Source organism: Strix uralensis, chromosome 3 (genome assembly GCF_047716275.1).
Source record: "Strix uralensis isolate ZFMK-TIS-50842 chromosome 3, bStrUra1, whole genome shotgun sequence".
Classification (NCBI taxonomy): domain Eukaryota; kingdom Metazoa; phylum Chordata; class Aves; order Strigiformes; family Strigidae; genus Strix; species Strix uralensis.
The window spans coordinates 95,832,604-95,856,456 of record NC_133974.1 but is presented as its reverse complement, the minus strand read 5'-3'; the positions used below and the strand labels follow the sequence as shown (position 1 = coordinate 95,856,456).

General features: G+C 40.8%; 1 protein-coding gene across 5 annotated transcripts in view; it reads right to left on the bottom strand.

The window, feature by feature from the left end:
- DAAM2 (dishevelled associated activator of morphogenesis 2) overlaps positions 1-23,853 on the bottom strand; it is a 235,247-nt gene that overhangs the window by 167,582 nt on the left and 43,812 nt on the right. For 3 of the 5 annotated variants that reach the window (XM_074863489.1, XM_074863488.1, XM_074863492.1), the window contains exon 2: positions 19,384-19,522. The gene's annotated coding sequence lies outside the window, so the exon portion shown is untranslated. Of the gene's footprint in view, positions 1-10,550; positions 10,861-19,383; positions 19,523-23,853 lie in introns of those variants that run through there. The other 2 variants (XM_074863490.1, XM_074863491.1) reach the window with 2 other exon arrangements.

The following is a 23,853-nucleotide window of genomic DNA, read 5'->3' as shown; positions in this document are numbered from 1 at the left end:
TATCTGTGTGTGCATACCTCTTAACCGCAGAAACAGTGGAGATGATAAAACAGGGTATAAAGGAAAATCTGCTTCAGTAGAGCTATCCTAGCTATAGTCTTGCTGAATTTTACAAATATATTACAACACCTTTTTCCTTGAATGTAGCTGCTCTACTTAGAACCATGTGAGAAATATTTTTTTCCCTGCCTTTGCATCATCGGGAAAAAAATTTTAAAAAAAGAAAAGAAAAAGTGTTTTAATTTCTGTGTTAAACAAAAATAACCCAACATACACAGAAAAATCAGACATCAACTTCAGAGGAGCTCAGAACCACCATATTCACCTTACAGTAATGGATCCAAACAGAAGTCCCACTATTCTCACATCATCTGCTCTACCTAACTACTACCTACCATCTACTCTAATCCAGGAGCCAGATCTTTTGTTTTGTCTCTCCCTCCTCTCCACCCTTTGTTCTCCTGCCCCAAAATTCCACCCTAAACTTCAGACAGTTTGACTGTCAATACACTGTTAAATAAAAAGCTGTCTTATGAGAGACATCCAACCCTAATTATATCATTTTAAGATCAGTAGCATCCTGATAAGTATAGTGTAAAGTACGGTACCATGCTGAAGGAACTATACATTTTTTTCTACTGAGTTTAAGGGCGTTTGAGGAATCTTGTAAATGATGCCACTGAGCACTGCACAGAGAGGGAAGTTGTATGGGAACATATCAAGGTCACAGCAAACCTTACTCAGCCCTCTCTCCCCTCCATGCCTGCCCTCAACTGCAGCTTAGCGTGGGATCCTGACAGCAGGAGGTTCCCACTACAGGCCTTTGGCTTCATCTCTCTGTCAGTCTCCGGACTCCCAGCTCTTCTCAGGGACTCTCCACGCACTCCAAAGAAGAAAGATCCCAGGCATTTGCCTGGGGCTCTGGGAGCCGCTTGCCTCATTCCTTCTGAGGAAACAGCTGGAAAGTTGCCCTCAAAAACTCATTTGCGAGCTGCATTCCCTCCAAAAGTTTTATCAGCTGGTTCATTTCAAGCAGGTTTTTACAGAGGGATGGGAGAGCTGGACTGGATGAAAGAACTGGATCAACACCTTTGCCTATTCCAGGCACCAGATCCTCTGACCCAAGTCATTCCTCACGAAGACCCCAGTGAAAGCTTTTTACAGATGCAAAAACATGCAGGCCACTTTCTCATTCTCCCCATCTCACCTTCCTGGCCACAGAGTTACCAGAAAATTACACATATTCTCTGCTTATCTAGGAAAATGCGAACAGCCACATTTTCCTGTCTCTGTCTGAGAACTGACTGGAAAGACTAAAAAGTTCTCAAGACTAAAGAACTTAGCAAACCAAGGCACAATGACACTGATAATGAAGAACATTGTGAAGAGAAGCACAATTTTAATTATCTTGCCTTCTTAGGGAAAAACAGGAGAGAAAGTCAAGAATCCTCTCAGATCACAGGAGAACTGTAAGAAAGAGGAAGAACTATTAAAGACCAATGTTGGCACAAAATCAAATGGGCATGAACTGTCTATGAACAAATTTAGTTTGAAGATTAGAAGCAGATTTCTAAACGTCAGAGGACTAAGGTTCTTGAATGGCTTCCCAATAGGAAGCAACAGGAGCAAAAGCCATTTAATTTTGAGACAGAGATCGATAAATTTATGAAGGGAATCCTGCACATAGTTTCCTGCAATTACAGAAACACTGTACTCTGCGACTCTTTCAGTCTTGCACACCTCATCCCCTGCTGAGCCAAGACAGGGTAAATAAATAAATAAAATCCAGAGACAAGGCTCAATAGAAGCAGAATACTACCCAAGCAGCTAGTAAAAGGGTGAGTCTGCTTTCTTTCTTAAGTAAATTTATGGGAGTTTTTTGAGTGGAATTTGTCCACCTGTAGGGACTTTGGTATTTTCACGTGAAAATTTAGATCATAATGGAAGACTGAATCAGAAATAAATTTCTATATATCTATGACCACCTGCAAAGAAGAGTATGGAGGTTAATCCTCCCACCTATCATGCAAATCATTAGATAAGACTGTGAGATGTTATCTTCACAGACCTGCATCCAGGGGTTAAAGCTGTCAAAGGAGCTGTAAAAAGGGGTAGATAAGTGAGAAAATTAAAACAGCAAATCATTCAGGAAGAATCCAAGTTAAACAAAGAAGTTTTATAGCTGTGAAATGTGTGGATGGGCATAGAAACATTCACCTGTCTTTTTCAGACTTGACTGAAATTTTACTAGAAAGAAGTCTCTGAAACCATTAAAGAGTCAGCAGAGAAAAATCTTTTCACATTCTATATCTATATTGAAATACCCAGGATAATACCACCCTATTCTACACACAGAAGAAAAAGCAAAACACGCAAAGCTGAAAAAGCATGAAAAATATAGTACTGTAACATAAGAAGTCATCTGTGAACTCTCCTGTAGCACATCAAACATGAGGTATTCATTCATTCCCACAAATGGAGTCAGTGTTGATCTATAAGCTGCAGCTCTGTATTACACATTTCAGTTTCATGCGTTTAAGCCAGACAAACATTCCCAGGGGATTGAAAGAACCCGCTACAGTGAGTTGTGGTTCTATTTTGGATCATATCACAGCATAACAAATCACAGTTTCAGACACTGGGATAAGGGGCTCAATAAACCAAGTAGCATGGTAACTTCACGTATATCCCTTCCACACATGCAGTCATGTGTCGAATTAAATCCACCTAAGGCCCTTCAAACTGTACAATGACAAAGCAATGATCACTCTCATACCTATATGTATCCATATACCATTATTCATCCAAATATATATTCTTAAATACACATCATTTACCACATACCACTGTATAGCAGTAGCTATCTAACCCAGTCCACACACACCAAGACTGTTTACCAGATCTCTTGCATTTAAGGAAGCAGAAGAGAACAAATTTTTTAATGCAGAAGGTTCTTCTGGTGCTGCTGGTTTGTTCCGGTGGTTTTTCAGCTGTGCTCCATACAAAGCAGTCCTCAGAGTCACTAGACCTATTTGGTAACCCACCAGTTCCCTGTGACTTTTTTGAAATTTTGAGTGCTGAGAATGATGGATGGGTCCCCTGTTGGTCTAGCACATTTTTAGAGTCAAAGTGGTTTGTAAATGAAGTACATTTTTAGAAAGTTAAAAAAAAAAAAAAAAAACCCCACAAACAAAAAAACCCCAAAACCCAAAACACCCACAACTTAAAGGTTGGATTGGAAAACCAGCCATATTGCAAGTATCCTGTACTCAAACTCCAGTCCTGTTGCTCTGGTTCCCAAAGAAGTAATGTTAAAACATGCAAGGGCATTAAAAACCAGTTTCTCTTAATAAAGAGTCTTACAACACCCTGTGCAGATTTGTAAATCTTTCTGAAATTTGGAAAGACTCCCGTTAACCATCAAGTAAAGACGAGAGACAAAACTTCCAAGAGAGTTCAGATATTGCTGAGGTATGAAATGCTATATTTTCCTACAGAATTTTGCACATTAGATGCCTGACTATTAATGTCATTTGGTTCTCAGGCTGAAAAACTGAAAATGTAACTCTGAGCTATTTTGACTGTCTGGGCCTTCGGACACGAAGGAAGTCGAAGTAGCAAACATGAGTGTAAGTCTCCAAACCCTGACAGTCACACTTTCTTGTTCTCTCTCTATGGTGCTCAAAGTCAAAGCTCTGCAGTAGTTGCCCTCTTTTCAGCTAATTAAGGTGTCTTGAAAAGATAAATGAAACAGGGAAAAATAACTTGGCTGGAGTATCTTTTCATTTTTCCATTTTAATTTCACCTACAAGTCAGCCACCTTAAGCATGACACTGGATGGTTGGCAAAAGCACAACATCATTGACTAAAACCTAACATCACAAGAACTCATTATTTGTTCTTGGGTATTAAGGAAAAAAAAAAAAAGTTGTTCAATATAAATAAATCCCTGAAGGGCTTCCAACCCAAACGCTGTACAGTATTAGACGATGAAAGAACTGTTAGCAAAGCGAACAAGAAACAGGAAGTTAGAACTAACTGGCCAAGTTTTACCCTATAACCTGAGCAATGTGTAATTAAAAAATAACCAGCACAAAGAGTGAAAAACAGCTTCCAGTACAAATATATACTTTTATGACCAAGCGCTCTACAGAAAGAAATGAGATTTAAACAATAACTGTCTTTTAATCATATTCTCTATAAAAATATCAAGAAAAAGGGAAGAAGACATATATACAAACATGAAAATACAAAGTTTGTATAATGTTTAAAAACAGTACCTCCTTTTTTAAAGACAACTTCCTGCCAAAATCTTAGTCTGTGCTGAAGTTATTACATATCCCTGCAGGTACTATCACAACTTCTGTACCACTGTCATACATAGTCCCTCGGCCCCACCTTCCAGTCTGAAAGGAAGCATCTGCAGTTCACAGTCTGACTTCTAGATGATCTTAATGCAAAAGCCCACATGCAACTTTCCAAAGGGCCTCTGAATCAGGCAAAGAATATGGAGCCTAAAAACACAGGACTTGTGTAATGCAAGTGGAGTACTGAAAAACCGCATCAGGCAATTGAATGATTCACAGGGCTGGTAATGGAATACAGTATGTCCTTCCACCAGGTCACTAGGCTGAATCCATTCTGGATTACAAACAAAAACCATTTGATGGCTGCTCATGCAAAATGATCATGGCTGTCCTGATAAGTGAGTAAGTTTGCCACAGTTTGCCGCTGGAAACAAGATCACAAGGACTTCTGCTGGCATAACCTAAACAGGTTACAGAAGAAGCCATCCCAAATCTAACTAGTCAGCCCCTTGCTGGCAATCTGACAATGCTGGCCAAAAGATTGAATTGAAGAGAAAGATGCTGAACTTCAGTTTTGCTCCTCTGACTGGACCAAAATGCACAGCTAGAGAGCAGCACTGGGAAAGCTGACTCAGCTATGGTCCAAGGCATCACTTGTTCTGTGGCTGAACAAAGGGACTGCAGTCTTACAGGGCTGTCAGTTTAACAGCTTTCACACAAACTAAATTAATTTTGCCTTCTTAAAATGAAAACAAAAGAGATCCAACTCACCGGTGAAGCTGTCCAAGATTTTTAAAAGATAATAATCCTTCAGTTTACTGGGATCTGCGCTTAATAGATAGACATGAGTGCCAAGAGGTAGTTCAGCCCCAGCTGCCAGCGCACCTTTCTATTCAAGCAAATACAGCTTCCTGCCTTTTAGCACATACAAATTTGGCACATTTAATCGAGTTACTGTTCATTTTACTAAAGTATCAAATTGCCAGAAAAATGTTTTGTTTGCCTACCAGAAGAAAAAATTGAGCTTTTAGTTTGTTTTCTTCAAAAAAAGCAAGAAAAAAAAAAATCACCATTTTGATGCAAACACTGAAGCTTTTACTTTATTTTGGGTTTGTTTCAGCTACAGTAAGTTGTATTAAAAAAAGAAAAAGAAAAACAAACCTCCATCCATCCCCTCTACCCCTGCATCATTAAGTGTATGACAATTCCCAGCCTGATGTCACAGGCACAAGCTGTCAATGCGAAAGTGAAGCACTAGTGTAGGCATGCACATACACGCGCCTGCACACACACAGTATTTATAAAACTGCCGCTGTAAGGGATTTCGGGTTTATTTTTCTAATTAACTGAAAATGATAACACAAGAGCTTTTCATCTGGCATGAGCTTGGGTTTCATCAGCTGCTGGAAAAGATTCTCCTGGAGAAAAGAAATTACAGTGTTTCTCCATGTACTTTCTGTGTATTTCAAAATAAACACAGCTATATGATCATGCCAGTTAATAGACAGATGTAGGTAAAGTTACAGGTCTTGATACATCTAGACAGAGGCTGCAGGGCTAGACACTTAATCTGGCTAACACATCATATTGGCTAAACAACAGAACGCCCAGTTAAAAAATACCATGAAGCACAGGTGAATAGAACTGGGAAGGGCAGTTGCAAAGGGTGCCCTTAGCCTACCTGTTGTGTCTGGATATTGCATTATACACCACATGACATAAAAGACAGTTCATTATTTGATGCTCCTGCTGCACATCCACATTTCTCACCATGGCAAGTTTCTCAAATAGAACAATGCATGAGAGCAGGAAACTAAAAACGATGAAGACGAAGATGTCAGAACCGCTTTTGCTCTATGCTCTACTTCAGAAGTCAGTAGTTGCATTGTGAATCAGTTACTCCCCAACTCCGTCCCCCAAAAGGACAATTTGGCAAGATGGTAAGCAACAGCCTCGAGTATAAAACTTATCCTTTCTAATGAAGGCACTGAGAAGTGCAGCCCATACTAAATAACAGCACTGCCAGTAGCCACTTTGTCTTTTTTTCTCGTATAGAACCTTTACAATCCATGGTCTCTTGAACTTACCTGATTATAAAAGAGGGGAGATCTCAGCAAGGCCTTTCTTGGTCCCTAGGAATATAGAAATTCCTACCTCTTTTCCCCATTTCATGATCCAAAACACATCAACTTGATACATACTTTTGTGAAGTGCTCAGATTATTATTTCACAGGTTTCAGGGTGTAGCAAAAAGAACAAAGGGATTTCGCCATTACTTTGATTTACTGGCTGGCAAGGTGAGTGCAGTATTTAAATGTGATTATTTAATGATATATTAGGTCACTACCATGTTTTTGTAAGTATAATTAAACTGGTAGAGTGCCTAGAAGTTTTTTAAAGACTTCTTGTTCATTATTTTTTACATTTAAGAAATAATACTCTCAAAAATGGATTGAGATTAAGCTTTTCCAAGGATTCTGATGAATCTGGTTAAGAAGAAAAGAACTTTGGAACTACAGATAAGAAAAAGGAACAGCTCAGTCATCAACTGTCTCAGACGCAAGATGACAGCTGTATATATGTGAAGATGAAAATAAATTAGTTCCTTGGAGGATGCTCATGCACATGAGCATTGGCAGATCTGACGCAGTCTGTCTGGAAGAATTGGGACTAGCTGGATATGGGTATCTATTCCACTGAAATGAGTCTTTGGGGAACACATTCCTGCAATATTTCCTTTCCATCTTCATCTTCAGAGCTATTAAATCTTATTTACTTTCCTTCACCTTCTCTGCAAGTCAACATTTTTTGATGTTGCACAGGACAACGACTTGAGAGGTCTCCAGTTATACTGATAAAGATATCCCTTGTGTAATGGAAAACATAGCATTCCAAATGATTGCAAAAGTAGAGACAGGCAAATAAATCAGACAGGAAACCACATCTATCACTATTCAGTGTAAAAAATTGTCTATGAAATCTGTTATCAAAGAACATGGCAGGTTACTATGCTATCAGCACAGTGAGTCTTAGATATGAAACTGAGGTTTTAAGCTGGTTCTGTTATATAAAGCAAAGAGAGGCTTTACCTACAACAGAGAATCAGGCCAGATTCACCTCAGCTATGTTAGCATCACAAGCCTTCATGACCTGTGGTAACATCCTGCACTACTTGAAGCCAGAAACATTCTTAGGGAGAGGATTTTGCAGTAAGCTTCATTAAGTAAGCTATGATAAGATGCTCAAAGATTAATTAACAACAAGAATCTGAAGCTCTGCAAAACAATGACCAAAACTAATAATATTAGAAACCAAACTGTCGGTAATTTGTTGAGTAACCATGAGTCTTGCTATGGCTAGACTCACTCAGCAGAGTTACTGTCAGCGTAAGCAAGTAGTAGACAGCACTCCAATGGCAGGCACAGAATTTATAGCACTGCCAACACTGTAAGTATCTACTGGCAGGTAAAAAGAGCGGTCCCTAATGAAAACTGCTATTCAAGGAAGCTCCCTTTCTTTAAGTTGGCATAAGTACAGGTGGAAGATTTCTTCACATTTTAAATATCACACACATATGTCATATTAAGCTAATGTTTTGGAGACTCTGAAGGAGTTAACTGTATGACCTCAGCATCAGCCACGGACAGACTCACAGTGTGGACCCTCAGGTACAAAGTAACTCAAAGAACAGCACTCAGGAGCAAAATAAAACACATACTAAAGAGAACTTGCAAACAACAGAGTAAAAATAGGATCAGGCACATCAAACTGCCTCTTCCATTTGTAAAGCAAAGATTTTAATTTGAAATACGGGCAAGTAGGAGAACTGAACTGAAATGACTTCAACTACCATATTAAACATGTCATGTAGACAAATGAAACAGATGGGGAGATGCACCTGATAAAAGTTTAGCTGAACATCAGTGACAGTGGAGGACACACGCTTTCAGTGAATAAATTAGCCTCCTACCAAGACAAGTATCTGCTAGGGTCAAATGTGTTTCAGGAAGTCTGATAGCTCTATCATTCTCAATAAACTTGCTCCACTGCCCAGGGGTCCAGCATGTCCTGCACAATACACAGGGGACAGTTGAGCAATCCCATGAAGTAGTCTGCTTGAAGGAAAGTGAAAGAGATTCCTCAATAAATTTCTGAAGCAGCAGTCAGACATCTGACTGGTGCCTGCTAGTTCAGAGATGAACTGAAGAGGGAAATCTTTCTTCTGATCCAGTAAACCATTTCAAAGGGCCATTCATACCTGGATGTCTAATGAACCATAAGGAGTATGAAAAAATGGCTATTTTTTTCTGTAAAAACTACTAATATCCCAAGGATGCACTGCCTCACAATAACTGCTTAACGGCTTCTTGAAGGTGAGAAAGTTGACTTCTGCACACATAATCCACTGATTCAGCAGAGGTAGTAGCAGTCTAAACTTTTCAATGAGGTATAATAATTGGGAGTCTGAATGACTGCGTCCCATATGGTCATTCAGTTCTTTTAATCTGCATTGCCCAGCATGTCTCACATTAAGAACTTAAAGCCTGCAAATCTTTCCAGCCCACTGCAAGTGATTTGTAAGTAACAGGAATAAAGTCAGACAGAAACATCTTCTTGTTCAAGGCACAACCAAATCCCCAGGTCACAACAGAAACATCAAGTTCTAACAGAGGTTTTATCAGACAGGAACGTGACAGCTCTGATTCTTCTCTACTCACAATAGAGCTACAATAGTTAAAATAACACCTTCACTCCTTTCAAAGTCTTTGATTCAAGAAAACACAAATTCCTATTCCAACAAAGCAGCAGGATATTATTATACAGGGTACACATAAACAAGTATACACACACAGAGGTAAGGATAGTCTATTACTGGATTCTCTAACTCTTTGTTACATACAGGTAGAATATGGCACAATTATCAGCCTCTTGTACCAGTAGAGGTACTGGGATTTCTACGAAGAAAGCTGTATGCCTGTCTGAGCATGGACCTCCCCCTTTCCCCAAACTACTTGACAATATATGCAGTTTAGTCATTAGAGCTTACAGGTCTTATTATTCAGCTTATAGATCTCCAACCTCTGCAACACATCTGTGCTGGATATAAAGGATACGTTCCCACGTCAGATGTCTAACTCCAGCCTGCAACTTGACCAAGACTGAGTGAGAGTTCTTCCTCATCTCCCACACCATTACTGAAGTAACGTTTCTGTCAAAAGAGATTTCACACTTTCCCTCCCCTTCTTTACCCAGGCTGACCCCACAGCACATTTCGGAAAAGATAACAGGATCATAACCTGGCTCTAATTTCTAGAGCCGATCAACAGAATTTATGTTTTTCTTTATAATACAAAACATCACTTAACAAACAAACAAAACCAACTACCTCCACAACTTCAGGGAACAAAAATTAAACCCACCGAGTGCTCTAACTGGCTGCTCTGTACTGTACCGTTCTGCATGCGTGAACAATTTCTGGTTTAATTGTTTAAAACATCTTATCTCTGCTCGATTTTTCACTCGAGTTTGCACCAGCTCCCCGCTCCGGGGCGGGGGGGGGGGTTGGGGTACCGCCCGGTGCAGCAGCAGCGCCCCCTGTCGGGCCCCGAGGGAGCGGCACCGGACGCCCCGACACCCCCGGAGCGGCAGACGCGCCCCGGGACACCGGGACCAACGCACACAACGTTTGCTCGGCAATACCTTGGCATCCAGATTGCCACTGATAACACGGTTTTAAAGAGGTTCTCATTCCTGCTGCCCACATCCCAGGGCGTTTTAAAGCTGTTTAACATGAGATTTGGTTTTGCTCTGGAAAAGTAAATGACAAGTCACTTCGAGCTTCTTGAAAGTCGTTGGTTTTGTTTTGTTTTTTTGTTTTTTTGTTTTTTTTTTCAAATCTCCCTCTTTAATCATCTCCGCGAGAAAAGCCAGTTACAACTCTTAGCAGCTTTCTTTCCCCCCACATATAAAAGCACTTGCCGGTTTCCCCTTTCCCACTCCTGCAGCAAAGCGTCAAGCGAGGAAAGAGGATTTCAAAGTAGGAACACAAACACTGACAAATCCTCAAAGTTTTTTTTTTTACGCTTTTATTTTGCCTCCATGTTTTCCCAGCTGCTCTGCTTAGAAGACAATAAAAAAAAAAAAAAAAAAAAAAAAAAAAAAAAGGCCTGCAAAAAGCATTAGAAATTAAGAGACTGGAAAACTGCAGCCCAAGGAGGAGGATGTGACTTTAGCTTGACTTACCAATTTTATCCAGCTGTATATTTTCCCACTTGCTTTTTACAGCAGCTGAGCTCAGTGCTCAGGAACGTCCAGCCCGTGTCGGGGAGCCAGGCAGAGCGCGGATCCCCACGCTGGATGCTGGGGAGGGAGCTGGGGGCGGGGGGGGAGCTGGGGTGGCGGCAGCTCCTGCTGCTGCGGCGGCGGCGGCGGCGCTCGCTCGGCCCCAGCCGCGGAACTGCTTCCCATTCCCAGCCCCGCTCCAGCGCGGCGGGCTCCGGGAGGCAGGGCCGGCCCCTGCGCCTCTGCTGCGCTTTCTTAAAGGGACCAGCTCCCGCCTGGCAGGAGCGCCCAAGAACCGGGAGCCACCGGGGCTGCCCGGGGCGGCGACCGGAGCCGGAGCGGCGGGAGGCGGGGGCTCGCCGCGCCCCTCCCCGCCCCGCCCCGGGCGGGGAGCACCGCAACTCCACAGGGCTTCCTCCGTGCCCTGGGAACAAGAACACCGCTCTGCTACACAGCTTTTCATTCCAGGCTATCCGGTGTTGCGGAGGTTTTTTATGCTTTTGGCTTCCTTCCCACCCTCCGCGACGCAGGTGGGAATTAGGGCGCGGCGAAACAGAGGCCGCGGGTTCCCCTGGGCCGTGGGCACCGGGTCCCACCTGCGGCAGGGTCTCCCGTGGGGTGCAGCGTGTCCACCAGCCCCGCGCTCGGTGCCACACGCCGGCCCCAGCCCACGGTCACCAGCGGCATTAGGATTAGGGATATCCCCTGGCAACTCGGATCGCTCTGACCTGAAGAGATTTTATTCCCTGTAATGGAGAGGATATGACTGAACTAAATAAAAAACCCTCGTTTCCCAGTTTTTCCTCTTCAGTCATTCTCCAGATAGCTTTAATCCCCTGTGAACCTCTGTTTCCAGCATGTTTTCTGACTTCACTTTCAACTATATCTGTTATTAACAGCCAGGTTAATATGGGGGAGTTGTCCGCCTCGTGTGTGTTGCTGTCCACAGTGGAAGAAACCGCATCCTCTGTTAAACAGTAATGCTGAAATGCAGAGATGGTAACACCATCTGCAAAATATCTCTCTCTCTCTCTCTTTTTCTTAACTCACGGAAATATATGGTTTGCTCTCTGTATGTGCAAGTCATTTGTTTTCATTGCAATAACTGAACTCTCATGATGACAACACCAATCAACACATATCACAAGGCAAAGTCATATATATATAAATATGTATATATTTAATGGCACAACTAGAGAAAGCAAGTTACAGGGGAAAAATATCACCTTCAAACTGGCAGGTCAAACCAAAGAAGATGAGACCAAGTCACCACTGTTCTGTCCTCTGTGCCTTCACATACACCAATGCACAATAAGCACAGAACAGGTACAAACTGCCATCAAGCCATGATGTCTTTCTCTTTCTTTGACTCTATAGTAAAAGGACATGGGTACAAACCAAAAGGAGAATCCAGCCCTTTTAATGCTAATAGTCCTTCGCAAACAGGCTCAGTAGGTATCTGCTAACTACTGGCATGTATACGTTCTACCCTGTAAGCAAAGTGGCCGTTTAGCCACATTACTAAATTATAATCTTCAGCACACTACAGCAGTATGCTTCTTTGTACTAAACCACAGGGACCCATCAGTGTTCCTTGAGCATGAGCTGTACTATGCTCCTGCCTTTCTCAGCATAAAGCCTGGGAAAGTTTTATATGATTTACACATGTGAACTACATGTGACGCACAGTAGAAGAGATTGTATAATTCCGTCAATCCTCCCTTCTGTTCACACGTTTGCATGGGTCTGTCAGTCCTCACTTCCCACTCACATCTCTGTCTACTACTTTTTTCATCTCAACCTCCAAGTCCCTGTCCCTTTACTCCCTGTTTCCCCCTTCTGCATGCCAGGTACTTCTGCAGCTGATCTCCACCTTGCCAGCTCCACCTAACTGCCTTGGTCCCCCCTTCTCCCCTCTATCCTCTCAGTTTCTCATTGGAAGAAGAAAGAAGAGCTGAAAGGAGAGGTGGGAATGATTCACTGATTCCTTCTCTGGCTTTCCCCCCTGCCCTCTCCTTCCTTCAGCCAAGGTTCCAGAACCATAAACCTGGATCCAGCCCTAGAAACTAACCTGCAGCCGCAGGCCAAGGGACAAGGGTTAGGTAGACTCGCATTGTCAACACTATCTCCCTTCTCACTAGCACACTGTACCATTTATTATGATACAGTATAACCAAGATAAATGGTCCTTGTCTTGTTCATTAGTTAAAAGTTAACAAAACACTCATCTTTAAGACAAAGCTGGTCATCCATTTGATGCCTCAGCTAAGGTTATTCTGATATGTTCAAAACACGCAGAGTCTGTCTACAAGACAACAGGGTAAGGTGCTGCAGTGGATGGGGATTTGAATGGCAAAGACACCAATGATGGAGAGAAACCGGAGCCTGGGGGAAGATAAAGTGATGCTCTGTTGCTCTGCACACAAAAAACAAGAACATACAAAACACCAGAAAGTGCCCAGTGGGAAACAGGCTTGTGCCACTGGACAGAATGATCTAACCACTATAAAAGTTAAGATGAAAAAATAGTATCTGCTGTTCCTTACATATGTTGTTCCTTACGCTCCTCATAATCCCATGTGAAAGCTTCCCCCCCTCTCACCACAGCATCTGGATGTTCCATTGACAGAGAATTGCCTAATGGTTACAGCACAACTCCTGGTTTCTATTACTGGCTGTAGGAGAAATGTGTGATATATTAAATAAAATAAAGGACATAGAATTCGAATTCTGCTGCATGCTTCGATATTTAGTCAGCAGTAAATGAAACTAGATAAATCACTGATTCTTTCTGTGACTTTGTTTCTCCAATAACAAAAAAGTACATTCAACTCTGGTCTTATATAATTCCATACTTGTATTAGTAACAGCCTGGGATGAAAGATGCCAGAGAAGCTAGCTTTTTATTATTAAATACTGAGCTGCAGATACCTCAGTGAAAACTGAAAAGTGTTTCAGTTTGCAGAAATGTTTGATTCTGCAGAGCAATCCTCTTGCACAAAAGGTGACATTTAATAGGACTTATTTTGGTGTCTTGACTCACAGGGAACAGCACAACCAGAAGTCATCGCAAATAAAGAAAAAAGGTATGTTTCTCTTTCTGAACAGTGTATCACATAAGATCTACATCCCAAGACAGCACAAATAGACTTACAAAGGCAGCTCCTTCTGAATTTAGGAATAAGACAATTAAAGAAATCACCTGCTGATTTCTATAGGCATTTTTAGACTCTGATGACCAAGGTCAAAACCAAAAAGCTATAGTATTATCTATGTATAAGGATCCTTAATAGTAATGAATGAAAAGACAAGGGGAAAGGGACTTACAAAAACAAATAGATTATTTGCTGCTCAAAACAGATTCCTTATAGAACACAGAAGCAAAAGCCTCTGTGAGATGTTGCTCCACCTCTGGAGATATAAAATGTTTGTTAGATCCCTTGTCAAAACAAAAGGACATGGGTATATTAATCTAACAACAAAAGTGCCCATTGTGAGAGGAGACCCAGTGCCAGGCTGCCTGCTCCATCTGACAATGAGATTAAACACGATGGCTCTGTGACCTTGGCTGCGTGCCTTGCCTGACACCACCACCCAGTGCAGCTATAGGGTCAAAGACAGCTATAGGGTCACCACAGGCTACAGAACTAGCAACTCTTATAACCTCCCTACAGAAACTGTGTCTGCTCACCTCTCAGTCTCTGAAATACCACACAATGTTTTGAGCAGCTCTTGAGCATGACACGAGAGCAATACTACTACTATACACTCACATCTGATATAACACAGTGATGGAACCATCGCTATCCTTACTTATCAAAGGGCCACAAGCAATTCTGTTCCCTGTCACCAAGGGGCTGAAATGAGGCATATATAGTCAACACAATACAGACATGCATATATGTTCTTTCAGTTAATATCATTTTTCTAAAATTATTTCTATATTTGGGCTTAAACTGCACCATCAGATCTAAGGGCTGGATTCTACTCCCATTGACTTCCAGATTAATAAGGATGGAACTATGATCCAATTCAGGGATATAAAAGTTTCAGATTAAAGCTTTTCAGTCCTAACCCACATATTTAATGTGTCAATACAGCAGTTTGAGAACTTGCTTTGAACTTTAAAAAAGTAGGGATCTGGACAATGGTCATCTGAAATAATGTTCATTATTAATCAAAAATTAAAACTATTAATGCCACAAGATTGTTTTCCATTTGGTGAATCATAATGCCTGTACATACCTGTGTGTGCATGTATTCATTTACACATGTGCATGCATGCAGGTGTTTGAGTGAAACTGAGACAGAATTTATTGCTATTATGGTTAGCTTGTATCTGATGTGTTTTTAGTGTACTTCTTTTTCTACAGCTTTCCTGACACCATGGAAAAATATATTTTAGTTAGCTGACACTACAAACCAAGCACAAACATTTATTTTTGGTGGACTTACTTTCTTGGTTGAAAAAAAATGGTTAAAAGTAAATAAATTGGTTCCTAGAACCTAAGTCTTATCAGATCTGTAATAGTTGTGCAGTTAATGAAAGTTACAACTTTCAACATGAAGATAAGGTTCCTTGACAATGCCCTAAATCAACATACTAGCTATCAAACTACTTCTACCAATTGTTCTTAAATAAAAATATTTGTTTTCCATATTGTAAAAACAGCCCACACCACAGAATTTACGTCAACTACAACTACATTCAAATCTGTATCCATCATAGTAAGATGTAAGATGTTGATTTGGACCATCCTGGAGATAGCACATTCGGTTTTACCCTTTTCCTTGTGTTTTTCCTGTTCACAGATCCTCTTTCATTGGCTTCAAGGCCATTATAACCTTCTCTCCTGTATTGGTTAAGACTTAGTGAGTAGTCCGCACACACTGTTTGCTGACAAGAGAACACACAGGCTTGAAAGAAAAGCCATCAGTATTTGCTGCAACTCAGGTAATGGCTATGGAAAGAGGAAAAAGACATTTGCTCTTCAGAAAGGAGAAAAGGTTTATAAGCTTTTAGAAAGTGAAAGTCAGAGATTACTCCAACTGATGAGAAAAAGAAAAAAAAAATGTGGAAGTTTTACAGGAATTGTCTCATTTCTCGCTTTAGTTTTGCTTGGTATTTCTCAAACATTTTGAAAGTACAACTGTTTTCAGACAACAGCCCAACTCAAACCCAGATGCCTGAAGGCAAGAGAGACAGAATCAGCCAGAATTAGATTAAATTTCCCATTACCAAAACACTGATCATCTGCCAGCAATTAAAGGTAGTTAGCAGTCCCTGGCTACTATAAACATTTGTTGCCAGCAACTTCACCATGGCTTCATTTGCCTACCTTGAAGAAATTTGGGTTGTGTTCACATCTAACACCTCATGACCGTTTTGAACCTATTCATGATACTTTCTCAGGGATAACAGACCAGAGTTTTAGACAAAAAGCAATTCAGCTGAACATCAGATCCTTTCAGTTTCTGCTTTTCAGTTAGCAAAATAGAGGGCACCGATTTGTAAAATGGAGTATTCCTCTGCTTTCCCCATCATTTTTGAATGCTTCCTTCCATTTTGTATGTATCTTCTCATCTTCCAGGGAAATAATTTTTATAAAATTGAAAATCTATGTTCTAGCAAATGGTCCCTTTACAGAAAGGTGCAGTATGGAGACAGGTGATCTGCATCACAAACATTAGTAACCACATATTGTTGGCTAGATCTACTAAATATCTGAACTAAGGAGGGGTGCAGTGAGCTTGTCCCTAGGCAGCTGTTCCAACAAAAGCCTGTATAATAACATTCCTCAACATTTTCCATTTGAAAGGGTTTTTTGCCTTTTTGAAAAAAATCCAGAGACCACCTTGGGCTGCACTGCAACATAGGCTTTCACTAATAACAATTTTAAAATTAGTTTGGGCTCTGAACGGTCTGGGGTTTTTTCCTTTTATTCCACTGATTTATGTGCATGGATTTGTTTAGCTGCATGGTGGGGAGGGGCACGTGAGCTTTTTTAAGTTTAGGAAGTGTTTGGGAAAAGCCTGATGTTTTATTGACCATCATTTATTTAGCAATTATCTAGATCAATATGTCTTGTTCCAACCTAGAATAGGGCATTAATGCAGTCAGAAATAAAGTCAGTATCTAGCTATGAGCACACAGAACTCCATGACTTCCAGAAAAATCAAAGCAATGTCTATACAAAGGATTAAGGAAAAGCAAAGGCAAAAAGGGAAAGGTTATTTCCACTTCTTATTCTGATACAGAGTCCTGGCGAGATCTTTTACTCTGGTTGACTTCCAGTTAGCACAAAACTAGAGTGAAGAATTAATGGCAGTTTTTAAACTGCCCTCGTGACTCTGTGGTCTATAAGCTGATCAAGGTACGTTAAGACTCTGATGCCAACTTAGAGCAGCCTTGAGGTTTTGTAAATGATACGTGGCTACTCATGGATCCTGAAACAGCTGTTTAGCAGGCAGGGAGCTCCAGCTAAATATCCTCTTCCTTACAGTACTGGTGACTATCACCCTGGAGAGCTATCACACTGCTCCTGTTTTACATAGGAAACTCACTTCCTTTGAAAGTGACTTCAAGGTTGTCAGTTCTGAATGCTTCTGAGTGCTCTGTAGCATCTCAGTGGAAAAAAATAGCTGGAGCAACAAGCCCTGCCTCCATCTGTGGTGCTGGGCAGGGGACAACATCTGCTTACTGTGTATTCTTTGCAGAAGAGCTAGAAGGATTAGTTACGGTTGGTGTGGCTTGCTAAACTCTGATTATTCATGTCCTCTGAAGTTTACATGCAAACTAATTAGCAGCACAGATCCCTTAGTAAGAAGCTGAAGTCAATTAGGGAGGCAGCTGACCTTATTATAGCAATTAATTGCAAATGACATTTAGCCATTGCACCACTATTAACCCACCCTGATTTTTCTTAGGCATAACTTCCATCACATAGAATCTGTCCTATTTTGTGACACACACTTTCCTGGAGAATACTTGGCTTTCTTTCCAGGAATTCCTGTATGCTTATGAGTCCTGGAAATGGGACAAAGTTCCTATGGAAAGGTGGCTCTCCTTACTTCTAAGCAAAGGATGCTGAATTGCTCTCTTGGAAATCTGCTTGACTGTGAGGGTGAGGACAGGGGAGAAGAGAGGTGTAAGCCATCTTTGTTGTACTTGACAAGACGGTTCAGTTCACTGGGAATGCAGAGCACCTATGCTCCAGTGGGGTGCTAAGTAGCACATGTGTGATCACCAGAAAGATTGAGTTGCTCTGGGGACAAAAAATACATTGCTCTCTCTGTGAAGCAGTTGACTGGGATATGAAGAGGGACACACCCAGATTCTGCAAGGTTTCATTCCATCGTGGTAGTCTAAGCCAGGAGGAGACTTGGCGTATGCCAAGAGAGCAGCACATATTTAACTGGGTAGGGGCCCTGATTCTATGCAAGATGTTCACGCACAGAGACTGGGCTCCTAAAATCATTGTTTGCTCCTGAACCACTGCACGTGCCAAAGAAACTGGCCACCTTGGGGGATGTAGCTAATCAAGAATGAACTAGTTAGTTTTCCAGAAGACTTCAAAGATGGAAAAATGGAAATGTTTTAAAATTATGGGGAGTAAATGTGTTCCTCTTGCATACACATTCATACACAGCTAGAGAACTGGAGCTGTGAGCAAAACATCATACTTTGTTTCACATAACAGAATCTGAAGTTTAGCATTTGTATTTTTTGTATTGACTGTCTGTGAGGTTCTAACTGCTGTGGGAACTATTTAGAATACTGACAGAGGGAATGATCGTGCCTACGGAGACAACTACAGGAAACTTACTGCTCAGTTCAGCAGAAGTAGGACTGAGCTTGAGCCCCAACAACTGATTCACCACTGCCCTGATGCTTGGTGTACTCATTTACATCAGTGTAAAGCATGCACCATCTTAACTCAGCCACACTTTACACTCACACTGCACTCATGTAAATACTGATGCAGAGTGCGTAACAGTAAGGCACTGGATCACGTGACTTCGCAGCATTTTGGATCCCATAAAGTAGAAATACCATGGAAAGAAAAGGTTTCACGCTATTTTGTCTCTGTGATTGCTGCAAGCACTACAAGAGAAATAGAAAGGACACTGAAAATGATGAGACATTAGGTGTAATTATACTTCATGCACAAATTGAATGCACGAGCTCATCTTAATAGACTAAAGCCTGAAGGATTCTAAATTGCACCAAGGAGGAAGACACTGACACTCAGTTTTCTTCTAATTGGTGGCTGCTCTAGAAGAATGAAGGACAGAAGAAAGAAAGAAAGAAGAAAAAAGGAGCATAAAATCAAGAACATTACTAAACTACCATTTCCAATAAGCATATTTACTAATTTACAAGAAATGCCTCCAGTTTAGACTAATTATAATCAAAACCAAGTTAATATGCTGGCCCTCAGACTGAGTAACAGCGTGACTAACACTTGTAGCACAGCCTGGATACAAGTTCTGTTCTGTTGAAATGGTGATGGGGTAAAGAGAACAGATGGGGTAGGAGGTTACAATTTTTATGCTGTTAGGGTATATGTTGCTTCTAAACACACCTCATTTGTCTGTAATTGGGGACAGTGAGGCCCTGTTTGCTGTAACCTTGCTCTAAAGTTGAAAACCACCTTGCAATAGGTGGAAGATTTCTCTTGCCTAGTGTGGGTAGGTAACATTACACAAGTTTAAGAGAACTAAAGTGATACCTAAATCCTGTTCCCTGGTATTCTGTTCCTCTCCCATTCCCCACATGCAAATCAGAACTAACCTGGATGATCTGTGTAGTTTCTGGTATGCTCTTCTCTCTCTCTCTGTAGGTTTCTGTGTCCAGTTCAGGTCCTCACCACGTAGGAAGAGCCCACCTTCAGATGACTTAGTACAGCTGTTTTGACTGTAGAGATGGTCTTCTGGAAAAACAATTGCAAACAAACAGTTCCTTTTAACTTTCTATCAATGTAAAACATATCTCCAATGTTTTGTCACTTTCAAAAGAAATTACAGAAGAAATACATACAGAGGTTCCTGTATGGTCTCCATTATCTTCAGGACAGGGCTGGTCTTCAGTGTTTTGATGAAATCACTTTGTCTTAAACTAGAATGATATGAAGCACATGCTTGTCGCTAAGCAAGAGAAGATGCAGGTAGTAGGTACTATTTGGGCATGTAAAGGCAAGAAAACACTTAAAGGCTTCTTTGCTGAAGCACTTAACAGTGCTCTTAATAGACTGTTGAATCAAACCCAATATATGAGTATTTCACATGTACCATTATATCTTTAACACTGATTGCATGTGTGTTGTTGATTGGTTACTCTAAACGTTAACTTTGAGTATGGGGATCATAAGTGATCACTGATACAGAAAAAGAAACTAATTTTTCTGCAGATTAACACAAAGATTAATACAAAGATGGTTTTCAGCTGACATAGAACTATTGGCTCTGGCTTCTTTGTATCAGCTGCTCTAGACAGATGACTTCCAGGATTTAGGAGGAAATCTGTTATGAATTATTTACTTTTATCATTCAGCTAATTTACTTGTTGTTGGGGTTTTTTCATTATTTTTTATTAAAGCCAAATGATTGTGCTCCAGGACATTCCACAAATGCTGCTGTACTATCGTTTTGGGAAATACCATTAAAGCGACCTTTTCCTTGTTTGCTTCCCATGGCATTTAACTAAGCTGGTTTAAGAGAAACATAATTAAGATTGTCAATTCCTCCATGGGTGCCTTAAGATTATTCATAGAAACTGTACTCTTCGGGGGATAACAGAAACACAAGGCCTTGTTTTCCCTTCATTAACCCCATTTTCCACAGAAGTAACAACATTAACACAGGTCTATCGACACTGGGCAAATTCGGGAGTCTATTTTTTGCCCCCTTTTTTTTTTTTTTTTTTTGGTAAGAATTTGATACTAGGGAAAGACACCACATTAGAAACATTAGAGAGTGAAGTCCTCTACCCAGTCTTAAATTATATATAGCACAGGAAGCAAGTCTACCACTCCCCCTCCAAATCTTTCACCACAATTCCTGATTTTTGCTCTAGCATAACTTATTTTAAGAGAAGTGGGACAGCACATCCCAAATAATACTTTGGCCAAAATAGTAAGTTCCAGCTGTGATCAGAGTTCTTGAGCTGCTTTGACTCGTTTATGAGAAAAAAGCAGATTAAAGTATCACAGAGCACAGAACAGTTGAGGTTGGAAGAGAGCTCTCCAATCTCGCCGCTCAAAGAAGGGTCAAGTAGAGCAGGTTGCCTGGGGCCCCATCCAGTCAGGTTTTGAGTATCTCCACACACGGAGCCTGGTTACCCTAGGTCTCTCTGATAAAGGTTATCTCCATTCATTCTCTACTTCATGATTCAGTCTGTCCTTATATTCCCTAAAGACCTATCCTTAGTTATGCAATTCACATGACATTACATCTTTTCATCCCTGAGTCTTAAACGTAAGGTAGCTTACCCTACGACACTCGCAACTGTAACAATTTTTCATTTTGATCAGCTGAATCTGAATTTGAACATGTGACCAAATCTCTGTTTAGCCAGTTGTAATAACTATAATCTTACTTATCAAGCAAGCCTGCTTATTTCTATAGCACTATTTTTGCTATGGAGCACTGGCTGCTTGATTCCACATTCACGTCTGCATCTGTCAGTGCCGCAGCATCTCACTACGCAATGAAGTGATCCTCGTACATTTTTCAAAAGCTTTCTGTGAACATTTTAACCACGTCAACGTGTGGTCACATAACTAAACCCTGTCCTGACTAGTGACAGCGTTTCCACAATAGCTGATGTCCTCTAAAAGAGGGAAAATGAAGGCAAACATGAATAAATAGAGGAATCAACAAAGTAAAGTGGCAGAAATAAAAGTATTTGATGATACCAAGTAGGTATGTGGCTTTTTTACTGGCATGAGCTGAGTCACTCACTCATGGCTCAACCACCTATGAATCATGTGGTCATCCGAAACACACAGAAATAAAAACTTTATAGCACCTTACAGCTGTGTTCATTCATTCATTCACTCACTTTCTTTGTCTTACAGGTCTATAAAACCCATTCTTCATTTTCAGCCAGTGGTACAGCCACTGGTATTTCTACTAATTAATCTGGATAGCTGGAAAAATACACCAATTTTCTTTTGTCTTGAGCTACTCAATCCATAATGAGACATTTCATTTGAGACTGAAGCTATGTAGGAGGAGGCTAGATTTAATGTAAAGAGGAGGGAGACTGATGTCAAGATTCTCTACCCACTTCTCCTCTTAACTCTTTGATGCTGCTGAAAAAATTGCATGGAGCTAATTTTTCGAAAGGGCAAGAAGAGTTTGCCTTGGGAAGTGTGTTATTATTTGTCCCCAGCTGAATTGTGCAGTGAATTTGAGAAGTTATGATTCTAGAAGTGACATTGAAAGGGAAGACTGTGCAGTAAAATGGGGTAGTGAAAACAATGGTACTGCATTGCACAGTGCCTTTTGTCAACAGCACATGCGTTCACTTTGACTGTAGTCCTGAAAAGTAAGGAAACCTAGTGCCTGGCCTTTTCACGTTGCAACCTAGTTTTTCCTCTTGCTTAATTTCCGGGTGAGTCAAATGGGGCCAATAGTGAATATTTTTTGTTGCCTTCGGGTAGGCCTTGTCGTGTAGACAGAAATACATGCTACCTGCTGTGTACATAGTAGTACTCTTGTACTACGTTTTCTGTGTTTCTCTGACTTGACTTTCCTTTCTTATTAAAACATTTGCACCAGTTTCTGACTGTTTGTTCTTGAAGTCAGAGGCCTCTGTTGTTCCCGGCATTGTGAGTGCCACAGCACCCCATCTTCCTGATGGCAGAGGGAGAAGATACTGATACTGTTCAGCTCAGTTCAGGTTAGGCAATAGGTACAGCAAGGTTTGTTCATAAAAAAGATGAAATAACACTGCAGATCTGATTGGAGAGGTCACTCCCTGAAATGTCCAAATCTCACACATACCAGGAATTCTGGAGACCTGGTATCTGAGCCTTCATAAAAACAGCACATGACAGAAGAAACAGTGACAGTGGATAACCTTTTGAAGCTTCTAACCTTAACAATGCCCAAAAGTTTGCAAGATAAATTTATTTCACAACACTTATCTTTTGGGATTAGAAAAAAGGAAAACAGTTCAGAAAAAGCTATTGCTATGGACTTGATCTTCTGTCCTCATTAAACCTAGTTTTTCATTCAAGAGCAACTCTTTGAGTAGTCTTCACTAGCTTCAACAATTTTCCACATACAAGACCAGTCATAAGAACATAAAAAACTTAAATTAAGAATGGGGTTTTTTTGCCACATCTGAATCATTAAGCTGGTCTTCCATTTTCTTCTGCTTCAATGCCAATAGAACCTTGACACTATTCCCTTCCCATTTGCTACAGCAAAGAATTTGTCTTTAGATGCCAAATCTACTCCCAAAAGCGGTTCCAGGAATACAAGTAATATTCCAGAAAGCTTCCTTTTTCAGCTTTTGCTATTGGTACGGTTTCTGGAAAGCAGATGTGCTGTAGACCTAGATAATCTCTATTTCATCACTTATGTGCAAGTGATGAGTTTGGGTTTTTTCTGGTAGGAGAGCCAATGCAATGAAACTCCTCACAGTTCTAACCCATATGTTTAATACCTTACACAGCCTTCTATCCAGCCTCTCCAAGTTGTGTCTGATAAATGACAGCTCAAAGCTCGAGAAAAAGGCATGAAGAGCATTCCCATTACTTCTGCTTCTCTTCAAAAGAGCAAGTTACAATCCCTACCCCAAGTTACTGGGAAAGTGGACAAACCCTGGCACCAAGTCCCTGTCTTCCCAACACAACATGTAACAGAACTGGGATGTAACATCTGACAAGAAGCAACAGGCATGCATGCTTCTGTGTAGTCCTCATTCATCTCATAGAAAGTTCCTGCCTCAGCTGACACAAGGGCAGCGAACCCCTGGGGCTTTAAGAAGCATTGCCTGGCACATTATCCATATGCAGTTCTAAGTGGTTTTCTCAAAAGAGCTGGTGGAGATGGAGCAGGGAAAGAGAGGTTTAATGCCAAATTTCTTCACTTGATGCAAATATCAACCCCCTTGAGTAATAATTTAACATTCCTCAGCAAAGACACACTCTGCTTTTGAAATATTTACCTTTATTTTTTATAACCTTAAGAAAATTTGGGAGGAATGTGAACTGTTTTGTTTTTTGTCTTCCTATGACGGCAGAGATTTATT